The following is an 11,042-nucleotide window of genomic DNA, read 5'->3' as shown; positions in this document are numbered from 1 at the left end:
GCATCTCCTTGTGGGTTGTAGATGCTCTAATGCCAGTTTCCTCAGCTGGTAGGAGAGGCTCTTGTTTCCCTTAATGGAATTTCTTTGAAGCAGGATCCCATAGTAGAGCCACTTGTGCCCCAAATGATAAAACTCTTTCATTATTAACATCCCCATCCTAGGATGTTTGTGTGCCTCCCAGAGATCTGGATCAGCATGTAGGCTGAACTGAACTGACCCATTGCTCTTCACTCCCCACAGAGCTTTCCTGACAAGTCTTAACCTGGTAGCTAAACAAACACCTATTTATTTCAGACTTTTATTTCAGAAGCTCTATATGTTTTCTGTGTTTGCAACTTAGCTTCTATTAACTGCTACCTCCTAGCCTATTAAGTACTCCCACTCAATGCCCTGGGATCCCCCTATAACACAGAGTATAGTGTTTCCTTCGTCTAACTCCACATTACAACAAAGTCTAATTTTATTTATGATCCAACCCAGACACTCCTGTTACAATGATAACCTTTGCCTTCCTCAGTTACACCAACACAGGTGAGAAGAGTCAGATCTCAAATGATGATCACAATGGCTTTCATGAATAAGAACCAGTCAGAAATGAAGTTTCTCATAGCTGACATCAAGAATACAGTGAAAAAAATTTGTAAATAGGCTGGAAGAAGCAGAGAAGAGAATCAGTGATCTAAAAGACAATGTAAGAAAAACAATCGAGCAACAAAAACAAAAAAATTTTTTTGAAAAAAACCAAGGATAGTGTAAGGGAACTTTGGGACAACATGAAGCATAACAATACTCACAAATAGGGGTACCAGAAGGAGAGGGAGCAAGGGAGAACAAACCTGTTTGAAGAAAGAATGAAAGGAAACTTCCTACCCTGGAGAAGGAAAATGTTATACAAGTTCAGAAAGTGCTGATAAAGATGAAGACAAAGAGACCCACATCAAGATACATCACAATTAAAATGGCAAACTTTAAAGACAAAGACATAATCTTATGGGCAGCAAAAGAAAGACAGTCAGTTACCTACAAGTGAAGTCCCATAAAGCTGTCTGTTGATTTCTCAACAGAAACACTATAAGCCTGAAGTGAATGGCATGAGGTATTCAAAGTCATGAAAAGCAAGGATCTGAATCCAAGACTACTCTATCCAGCAAAGCTATCATTCACAATTGAAGGTGAGATAAAAAGCTTCCCAGACACACACACAAAAACACAAAAAGCAAAAGGACTTTATTGCCACCCAACCAGCATTGCAAGAAATGTTAAAGAGACTGTTGTAAGAAGAAAAAGAGAGAGAAGGGAGAGAACGTAGGCATAAAGACTAAAAATGGCCATAAAAAATGCATAAAAATAAAAATACAGCACTAGACGTCTTCACTAGTAAATTCTACCAAATATTAAAATATTTGATGCCTATTCTTCTGAAAAACTTCCAAAATATTGAAGAAGAGGCAATACTTTCTAATACATTTTATAAGGCCAACCTAACCCTCATACCAAAAAGGGTCAAGAATAAGACAGAAAAAGAAAACTGCAGACCAATATCACTGACAAATGAAGATGCAATAATTCTAAACAAAATGCTAGGCAATGGAATGCAATAACACATTTAAAATAATAATACATCATGATTAAGTGGGGTTCATTCTAAGGGCACAAGGATAGCTCAGCCAGCATATACAATCAATCAGAGTAATACACCGCAGTAACAAAATAAAGGATAAAAAAACCATATGATCGCCCTAGCCGGTTTGGCTCACGGGATAGAGCTGCGGGCTGGGGACTAAAGGGTCCCAGGTTCCATTCCAGTCAAGGGCATGTACCTTGGTTGCAGGCACATCCCCAGTAGGGGGTATGCAGGAGGCAGCTGATCAATGTTTCTAACTCTCTATCCCTCTCCCTTCCTCTCTGTAAAAAATCAATAAAATATATTTTAAAAAGTCATATGATCTTATCAATAGATGCAGAAAAAGCATAAAACCCAGTTATGATTGAAATACTCAGTAGAATGGGTATAGAAGGAAAGTACCTCAACATAGTAAAGACCATATATGATAAACCTCCAGCCTTTATCATACTTAATGGTGTAAAACTGAAAGTTACAGGATATAAAATCAATGTAAAAAATCCACTGCTTTCCTATATACTAACAACAAAACCTCAAAAAAAAAATGAAAAATAAAGTCCTTTTGCAATTTCAACCATAAGAATAAAATGCCTTGGAATAAGCTGAACAAAGGATGTGAAGGACCTGTGTACTGAAAACTATAAAGCATGATTAAAAGACATTGAAAAACATACAATAAAATGAAAAGATAATCCTTATTCATCAATTGGAAGAATCAATATAGCTAAAATGGCCATATTACCCAAAATAATATATAGATTTAGTGTGAGCCCTATCAAAATCAAAGGCATTTTTTTAAACAAACAGAAACAAAAACATCAGCTTTGTATGGAACCACGAAGACCCTCTAATAACCAGAGCAATCCTGAGAAAAAAGAACGTAGCCAGAGGTATCACACTACTTAGCTTCAAATTATACTACAGAGCTATAATAATCAAAACAGTATGACATTAGCAGAAAAAAACACACACAGACCAATGCAACAAAATTGAGAGCCAGAAATAAAGCCACATGTATATGGGTAAATAATTTTTGACAAAGGAACCCAAACACAATAAGGAGAAAAGAAGTCTCTTCAATAAATGGCACTGGGAAAGTTGGAAAGTCAGATGCAAAAGAATTAAACTAGATTACAGCCTGTCCCCAGGTACAAAAATTAATACAAAGTGTGTCAACGACCTAAATATAAGATCTCAAACAATAAATTGCATAGAACAAAACATAGGTCCTAAACATAGGAACCTTGGTTGTAGAGAACATTTTATGAATTTGACCGCAAAGGAAAGAAATGGAAAAAAATAAATGACATGAACTATATCAAACTAAAAAGCTCTGTGCAGCAAACGAAACTGACAACAAAACAAAAAGGCAACCAACTGAATGGGAGATGATATTTGCAAACAACAGCTCCAACAAGGGGCTAATATCCAAAATACATAAAGAACTCAGACAACACCAAGCAAACAAACAATCTGATAAAGAAATGGGCAGAGGACCTAAACAAGCAGCTCTCCCAAGAAGACATACAGTCAACAGAATATGAAAACATGTTAAACTTCACTAGCTACTAGGGAAATGCAAAGAAAAACTACAATGTGATACCACATCACACCTGTTAGATGGCTATTATCAACAAGACAGGTAATAACAAGTGTTAGAGAGGTTGTGAAGAAAAAGGAACGCTCATTCACTGCTGGTGAGAATGTAAACAGGTACAGCTGTTATGGAAAACAGTATGGATGATTCTCAAAAAATTAAGAATAATCATAGAATCCAACAGTCCCTCTTCTGGTGTATCTACCCCCAGGCTCAAAAACATTTATTCACAAAGATATATATACCCCAGTGTTCATAGCAGCATTATTCACGGTGCCAAGACATGGAGACAACCCAAGTGTAGTACAATAGAGGACTGGATAACGATGTGGTACGTACATACTATGGATGTTGCTCAGCCATAAGAAAATGAGATACTGCCATTTGTGATAACATGAACTGACCTTGAGAATATAATCCTATGCAAAAAATGTCAGTCAGGCCTGTTCGGCATGGCTCAGTGGTTAAGTGTTGACCTATGCACCAGGAGGTCACGATTCAATTCTCAATAAGGGCAGGTGCCCAGGTTGTTGGCTCAATTCCCAGAGTGGGGTGTGTAAGAGACAGCTGATCAATGATTCTCTCTCATCATTAATGTTTCTACCTCTTTCTCTTCATCTCCTTTCCTCTCTGAAATCAATAAAAATAGATTTAAAAAGAAAAAAATGAAAGTGAGAAAAACTTAAGAACAATATGATTTAATTCATATGTGAGATATAAAACTGAAACTGATAGTCACAGACTACACCATGGTGGTTACCAGACAAAAGAAGGTGGATGGTAGTAGAGGGGGAAAATAAAAAAAATAGCCAAATGTATGGTAATGGAAGATGATTTGACGAAGGTTTGTGGGCACACAATGCAATGTTTAGGTCATATATCATAGAAATATACATTGCAAACCTATATGATCATATTAACCAATGTTACCCCAGTAAATTTAATACAATAAATAGATAAATTTTAAAAGAAAGAAAAGAATTAAATTATTTTATTCTAGTTGCCAAAATAATAGGGGCATTGAAATCACAAGGGTCTTGGCTACCTGAAGACACTGAAGCACAGACATTAACTTGCCTGAGGTCCAACTCTAAGAAGAGGAATATGCCCAGAGGAACACAAAGCAGGTGAAAGTACGATTTTTAATTGGGGAAGTCAATGGCTGAGGTGCAGGCGGAGGGAGTTTCTGACTAGATTCCAGCATAGATCATGCCTCCCCCACCAAAATGAAGGATAAGCACCAGGAACAGCTTGATGGGCAGATGACCTCATGGAGGCCTGTGAGTCCTGCCTGTAGATGGGTCCTGGCTGCTGCTGGGAGTTAGAGGCCCTGAGAGCTCAGCCAGTGCATCTGGGCAGCACTGGGTGTTCTGAGGCAGGAGAGGCGACATGTGCGAAGCTGGAAGTGTTGAAGGAGTTTGGAGACTAAGAGAGCAAACCAAAGTAAGGTTCAGCCTAAACTAATTTATCTGGCTGCTCTTTTTCCCCTTCCCCAATAATCCCAAGTTCACATGAGTTGTTTTTTATTTTATTTTTTCTCTCAGTACCTTGAATTCACATGTGACAATCTTCCCTGTGCCTCCTCTATCAAGCTGCTTCCAAAAAACATTTCCACCAGACTTTCAACTCCTTCCTTTAATTCTTTTCTCAACTCCAGTCACTAGTGCCTGTCTGCCTACTCCATTATTTCAATCTCATTGGCAAAGGTCAACAAAGGCCCTGAGTTGCCCAGCCTTAAGGTTAATCTTCCTCCCTAAGTCATCAAAGCTTTTTTAAAAATCTCTCTTACTTCAGGTTCTTATTTTAATCTTAGCATCATGGAATATGCACCGAGTCCTTTATGCTTTTGGAAATATCCCTAACATATACCAGTGTATGGTATGTGAGCCTCGCACCCTGTGGGACTCTGAGGAAGGCCATCTGGAAGTGGACCGTGGGACCTTGGGAGCCTGGTGAGTGTGTGAGCCCAGACTGCAAACTGCAGGGAAACAGCTGGCATTTTGATCTCACTAGTTTGAACACAGGTACACCCCACCCCTGCCCACACCTGCTTGCTTTGTTTTCTGGACTCTCTATAACCATGAGCTGTGAAAGCCTGTGATGCGGAAACCTTCACCAGCAGGCCCCACCGGTGTCCACATAAGTCTAATAAACCCAGGTCCTTCACAGCCAGTCCTCTGGTTTATTTCTTTAAAACCAGCAGGCAAGCCCTGGCCGGTTTGGCTCAGTGGGTAGAGCTTAGGTCCCAGGCTCAATTCCCAGTCATGGCACATGCCCGGTGTGTGGGCTCGATCCCCAGTACGAGGTGTGCAGGAGGCAGCCAATCAATGGTTCTCTCTCATCATTGATGTTTCTATCTCTCTCTTGCTCTCTGAAATCATAAAAAAAAAAAAAAAATCAGCAAGCAACACACTGATGTTTTCCTCAGACCTTAGCTCTTTGCAGAACAAGTCCCGTAGTCCAGTTGGTGGAGGCAAGACGGTAGGTGGTGTGAATGCAGTGGGGAAAACCTAGGTGGCAATCCTAATTGACAGTTTCAAACCACCTGTGTGCTGGGCTGCATATCTGGTGCTTTGGCCGGACGGCTCATGCTTTGCTGTCTGTTCCTAAAACACATAGATAAGAAGGTACTGACATCCGTCCAGGCCTTGAGATGTGGTCTCATGGCCCCTTCCCAGCACGCAGGCCTTCTTTCTCAGAAGGCCCGGAAGTCTCATTCCAAATTTGGAGAGACAAAGGACTGGAAAAAGTATGAATAAAGAGAGTTTCCTCCACATTGGGGGCCCAGAATTTGAAAGGCACATTTTTCTCTGGGCCTCCACAGAATTTAATAATAAAATGTATCTCTTGCAGTCAGTGCTGCAGTTCAACCTCTGCTTCAGCAGGGTGCTGTAACTGTAGTCGCTGGCCAGCTCAATAAATCCTCGCTTGCTGTTTAAGACCTAATTGGAGTCGGTGGTCTTATTCTCGAGAATGTTGCTCCACAACACCAGGAAAACGCCAATAGGACTATTTTTAGTCCTGGAAATAGTGGTGTGATAGCTGGCACTGGCAAAAGAAAGGAAAATAAAGAAAATGGGTCTCTTTACTGTCCTTCTCAAAGAAGTAATGTGTACCCTGAAATTAATGGATTTTATTCCTAAGAATTTTTTATGTTATTATTACACATTTTTTTTTATCCAAAAGTGGTATGTGATGTTGTATGGCATGGTTTTGAGCTACAAATGGTATCACACTATGTTTGTCATTCTGCAGTTTGATTTTACCTTAACGTCCTATTTTTGAGATTTATTTTCATTGATACATTTTATGTGGTATTCCATTTTAAGAATATGCCCCCAATTTGTCCATTCATCTCTTCATAAGCATTTGGATAGTTTCTGGGTTTTTTTCAACTATTGAAAGTCATGCTACAATGAAGATTCTTGGGCCTGTCTCCTTGTGCCTAGTTATATACTTAAGAGTGAAATTGCCAGGTATGTGTGAATATTGAACTTTATTAGATGTTGCCAAATTGTTCTTCAAAGTGCTTGTACCAATTTTCATGTCAGCCCCATTCTCAGTCATTTTATAAATACTTTCTTAAGATATAATTCACATGCCATAAAGCTCAGCAGTATAAAGTAGGTAATTCAGTGAATTTTGATATATTTACAGAATCCTACAACCATCACTAAAATGTAATTATAGGTATTTTTATTTTATCACTCCCAAAGGAAGCGTTGTACCTATTGGTGGTCACTCTTCATTACTCATCATTCCATTTTCTCATGCCCCAGCCCTATATAACCACTCATCTACTCTCTGTCTCTATAGATTTGTCTTTTCTGAACTTTTGTATACCAGTAGATGCCATCATACAATATATGGTCTTTTGTAGCTGCTTTTCCTTCACTTACCGTAATATTTTTGAGATTTACCCAGATTGCAGTATGTATCAATATTTCATTCCCTTTTTTCTGCTGCTGAATAATCTTTTACTTAACCATGCGTCATTCTATGGACATTCGGTTTGTTTCCACTTTATGGTCATGGTGAATAATGCTGCTATGAACAAGTTTTTGTATGAATATATATTTCATTTATTTGGGGTATATTTTGGAATTTGGGGGCATGGGTCATCTGATAACTCTATGTTTAACATTTTGAGGAACTGCCCAAAGAAGCTGCAATATTGTACAATCCCACCAGCAATGTACCAGTGTTTCAATTTTTCTTCACCCGTGCTAATATTTGTTATTTTCTGTCTTTTATCGTAATTAATCTAGAGGTTATGAAATGTCATTGTGGTTTTGATTTGCATTTTCTTAATGGGAAACTTTACACATGTTTATTGGTATTCCTTTATATTTATAGGAATTTCTATTTAAATTTTTTATCCATTTTTAAAATTGAGTTTTTGTTATTTTTATTATTGAATTTTATGTGTCCTTTATACAGTTTGAATACATAAATCAGATATATGATTTACAAAAAAAAAAAGGAGAGAAAAGAAAATGGGTCTCTTGCCTGGCCAGAGTGGCACAGTTGGTTGAACATAATCCCATGAACCGAAAGATCACCAGTTTAATTCCTGATCACGGCACATGCCTGAGTTGCAGGCTGCATCCCCAGTAGGGGGTGCACAGGAGTTAGCCAATTTTTGTTTCTCTCTCTGTCATTTTCCCTTCCTCTCTTTCTCTAAGGTCAATAAAAACATATTTTAAAAAGAAAAGAAAATGGTTCTTTTAAACCCCCAAAATTCTTCTGGAGGCCCCGAGGAAGCTGTGGTCCCAGGGACAGTGCAGGAAATGGTGTTTCCCCCAAACTCTGTGTGGGCAGTAGGAGCAGTAGGGGTACTATCCGCCCCCCACCGCCCCCCGAACTGTGAGAGGCAAAAACTGACACTTTAAAAACTGAAGTGGTGGAAGGTGTCCAAGCCTAATACCATCCGTCATTTCCAGCCTTTTTAAAAGTTGGCAAGGTCACTAGGGAATTAAGCAACACACTAAAGGAATGCAATAATTACCAAGAATTCAAATGGTGGTTTAAGGTTAGTGAAGGTCTTTCAAAGTTATTAACATAAAATACATCTTTGTTTTGCCTGGGTTTACAAAACAAAGTTCATGTTACCTCTGTTACAAAATTTGTCAATAAAATGGCTTGGGTAATAATTAACTTTAAAATCTCATACCGTTGGTAAGAACAAATAAATTTGAATCTGTAAATGAATAAATTTTGTACTTTATTTGAAGTATGTTGCTTGAAAATGTGAGTCTATTTGCCAATGAAAAACACCTATTTCTAGAAGTTGTAAAATGTCAATCCAAAAAGATGCTAATTACTTGCTTTTAGATGTCACCACAAGTCAAGTTTTCTAAGAATTAAGAATTCTAATTCAGTTGGCAAAAAAGTATATGGTTTTTAGAGGCCTTGAGAGCTCAGCCAGTACATTATGTATATGAAACCATAATATGGTTTCCTGAGTATTACACATTACAGTAGTTAATGTGTAAGTTGTCTGTCTCCTTAGCAGCCTGGGAGAAACTCAGAGTCAAAGCTGGCGTGTCTGTGTCCCGAGCACAGGGGCCAGCACACCAGAGGTGGTAGCGGATGTTGGCTACACGGGATGAGATGCAATTCTTTCCCTCACTCTCTCCACGACCAGGTGAGGACCATGTTGTGGTTTGTATCACTTCCCACCCTTCTGTGTGTGGTGACTGTCTTTCTCAGAACCCACAACCTGTGAAGATGCCCAGAAGGCCTGCTCAGTGATTGCCTGTGGCATCCCGGTCACCAATGGCACCCCAGGCAGAGATGGGCAAGACGGAGCCAAGGAAGAAAAAGGAGAACCAGGTACCCAGGCTGGTCTGACTTCTTGAATCTTTACTCCCCAGAGGGATCTGGGACAGAGCCATGAGCAGGCTCCCCTTACATTATGATGGGCATGAATCTCTCAGGATAATTCCTGTACATTGTCATTCTCTCCTAAACAAAGACGCTGCTGTGACCTGGTTCCTACCTTTCAACGGGGGAATCGGTGGTGTGTTGTTGTCCGTAAGAAGTGATATTCTGCAGCCCGGGCAGCTGGCGCTGGAGGCAGGAGGTCTTTCTTTCTCAGGTCACCACTAGTTTGCTGTGGTTTCTGGAGTGAACGAGAATCTAGTGCTGAGCTTTTGGAGGAAGAGAATGAGAGACAGACACTGGGCCACATGTCCTTCACCTTCCAACAGGGCAGGGGCTCCGAGGCTTGCAGGGCCCTCCAGGGAAACTGGGGCCTCCAGGAAGTAGAGGGGCTCCTGGGACACAAGGAGTGAAGGGTCTAAAAGGAGATCGTGGAGACAGTTCAGGTAAGAGGCTCATCTCAGCAGGGCGTGGGCTGAGAGGACCAGTCAGGGAACTCGAGGGCCAGGTGGGAGGAGCCCTTCTCCGCTGCCCCACTGGCAGACCTCCCCTGTGCCTCCTGACCCAGCACTCTCACTCCTCCCAGTCCTACTTGGGGCCTGAAGGGATTCTCACAGGCACCTGAGAACAGACTTGCAACCCTCCTGGCCACCCTTCATGGCCACTGCAGATGGACCAGCTCCCTCAGCTGGAGCAGCCAATGCCAGGCTCCAGGATGTGCGGGAGGAAACTGCTCCCCTCAGGTGTTGGGTTTAAGTTTGTTGTCACAAGATTGGCATGAAGATGGTCTGCTTTATAAGATCCCTGGTGGGGTTAGCCTGGAGATTAATTCACCCCTAGTATTGCCGACAACAATTAAGGCTTAACTACAACAAGACTGTGCACAAAGACCACAAGGGGGTGCACCAAGAAAGCATAAAAAATGCGGAGACAAAAAAACCTGACAGAAATGGAGGATATAGAGCTAAAAAAAGCACTTTTGAGGGCTTTCAATAATTTGCTAGAAACTGCCGATAAACTTGATGAGAGCCTCAGGAAATCTAATGAGACCCTCGATGTTGTGATAAAGAACCAACTAGAAATGAAGCATACACTGACTGAAATAAAGAATATTATACAGACACCCAACAGCAGACCAGAGGAGCGCAAGAATCAAGTCAAAGATTTGAAATGCGAAGAAGTAAAAAACACCCAACTGGAAAAGCAAAATGAAAAAAGAATCCGAAAATATGAAGACAGTGTAAGGAGCCTCTGGGACAGTTTCAAACGCACCAACATCAGAATTATAGGGGTACCAGAAGATGAGAGACAGCAAGATATTGAAAACCTATTTGAAGAAATAATGGCAGAAAACTTCCCCCACCTGGTGAAAGAAATGGACTTACAGGTCCAAGAAGCGCAGAGAACCCCAAACAAAAGGAATCCAAAGAGGACCACACCAAGACACATCATCATTAAAATGCCAAGAGCAAAAGACAAAGAGAGAATCTTAAAAGCAGCAAGAGAAAGAGACTCAATTACCTACAAGGGAATACCCATATGACTGTCAGCTGATTTCTCAACAGAAACTTTGCAGGCCAGAAGGGAATGGCAAGAAATATTCAAAGTGATGAATACCAAGAACCTACAACCAAGATTACTTTATCCAGCAAAGCTATCATTCAGAATTGAAGGTCAGATAAAGAGCTTCACAGATAAGGAAAAGCTAAAGGAGTTCATCACCACTAAACCAGTATTATACGAAATGCTGAAAGGTATCCTTTAAGAAGAGGAAGAAGAAGAAAAAGGTAAAGATACAAATTATGAACAACAAACATGCATCTATCAACAAGTGAATCTAAGAATCAAGTGAATAAATAATCTGATGTACAGAATCAACTGGTGATTATAATGAATCAGGGACATAGAAAGGGAATGGACTGACTATTCTTGGAGTGG

The sequence above is a fragment of the Myotis yumanensis genome, unplaced genomic scaffold (assembly GCF_028538775.1).
Source record: "Myotis yumanensis isolate MYYU_CA2020_CCGP unplaced genomic scaffold, mMyoYum1.0.hap1 SCAF_13, whole genome shotgun sequence".
NCBI classification, from domain to species: domain Eukaryota; kingdom Metazoa; phylum Chordata; class Mammalia; order Chiroptera; family Vespertilionidae; genus Myotis; species Myotis yumanensis.
The sequence above is the reverse complement of the archived record's forward strand: the minus strand, read 5'-3'. Positions refer to the sequence as shown.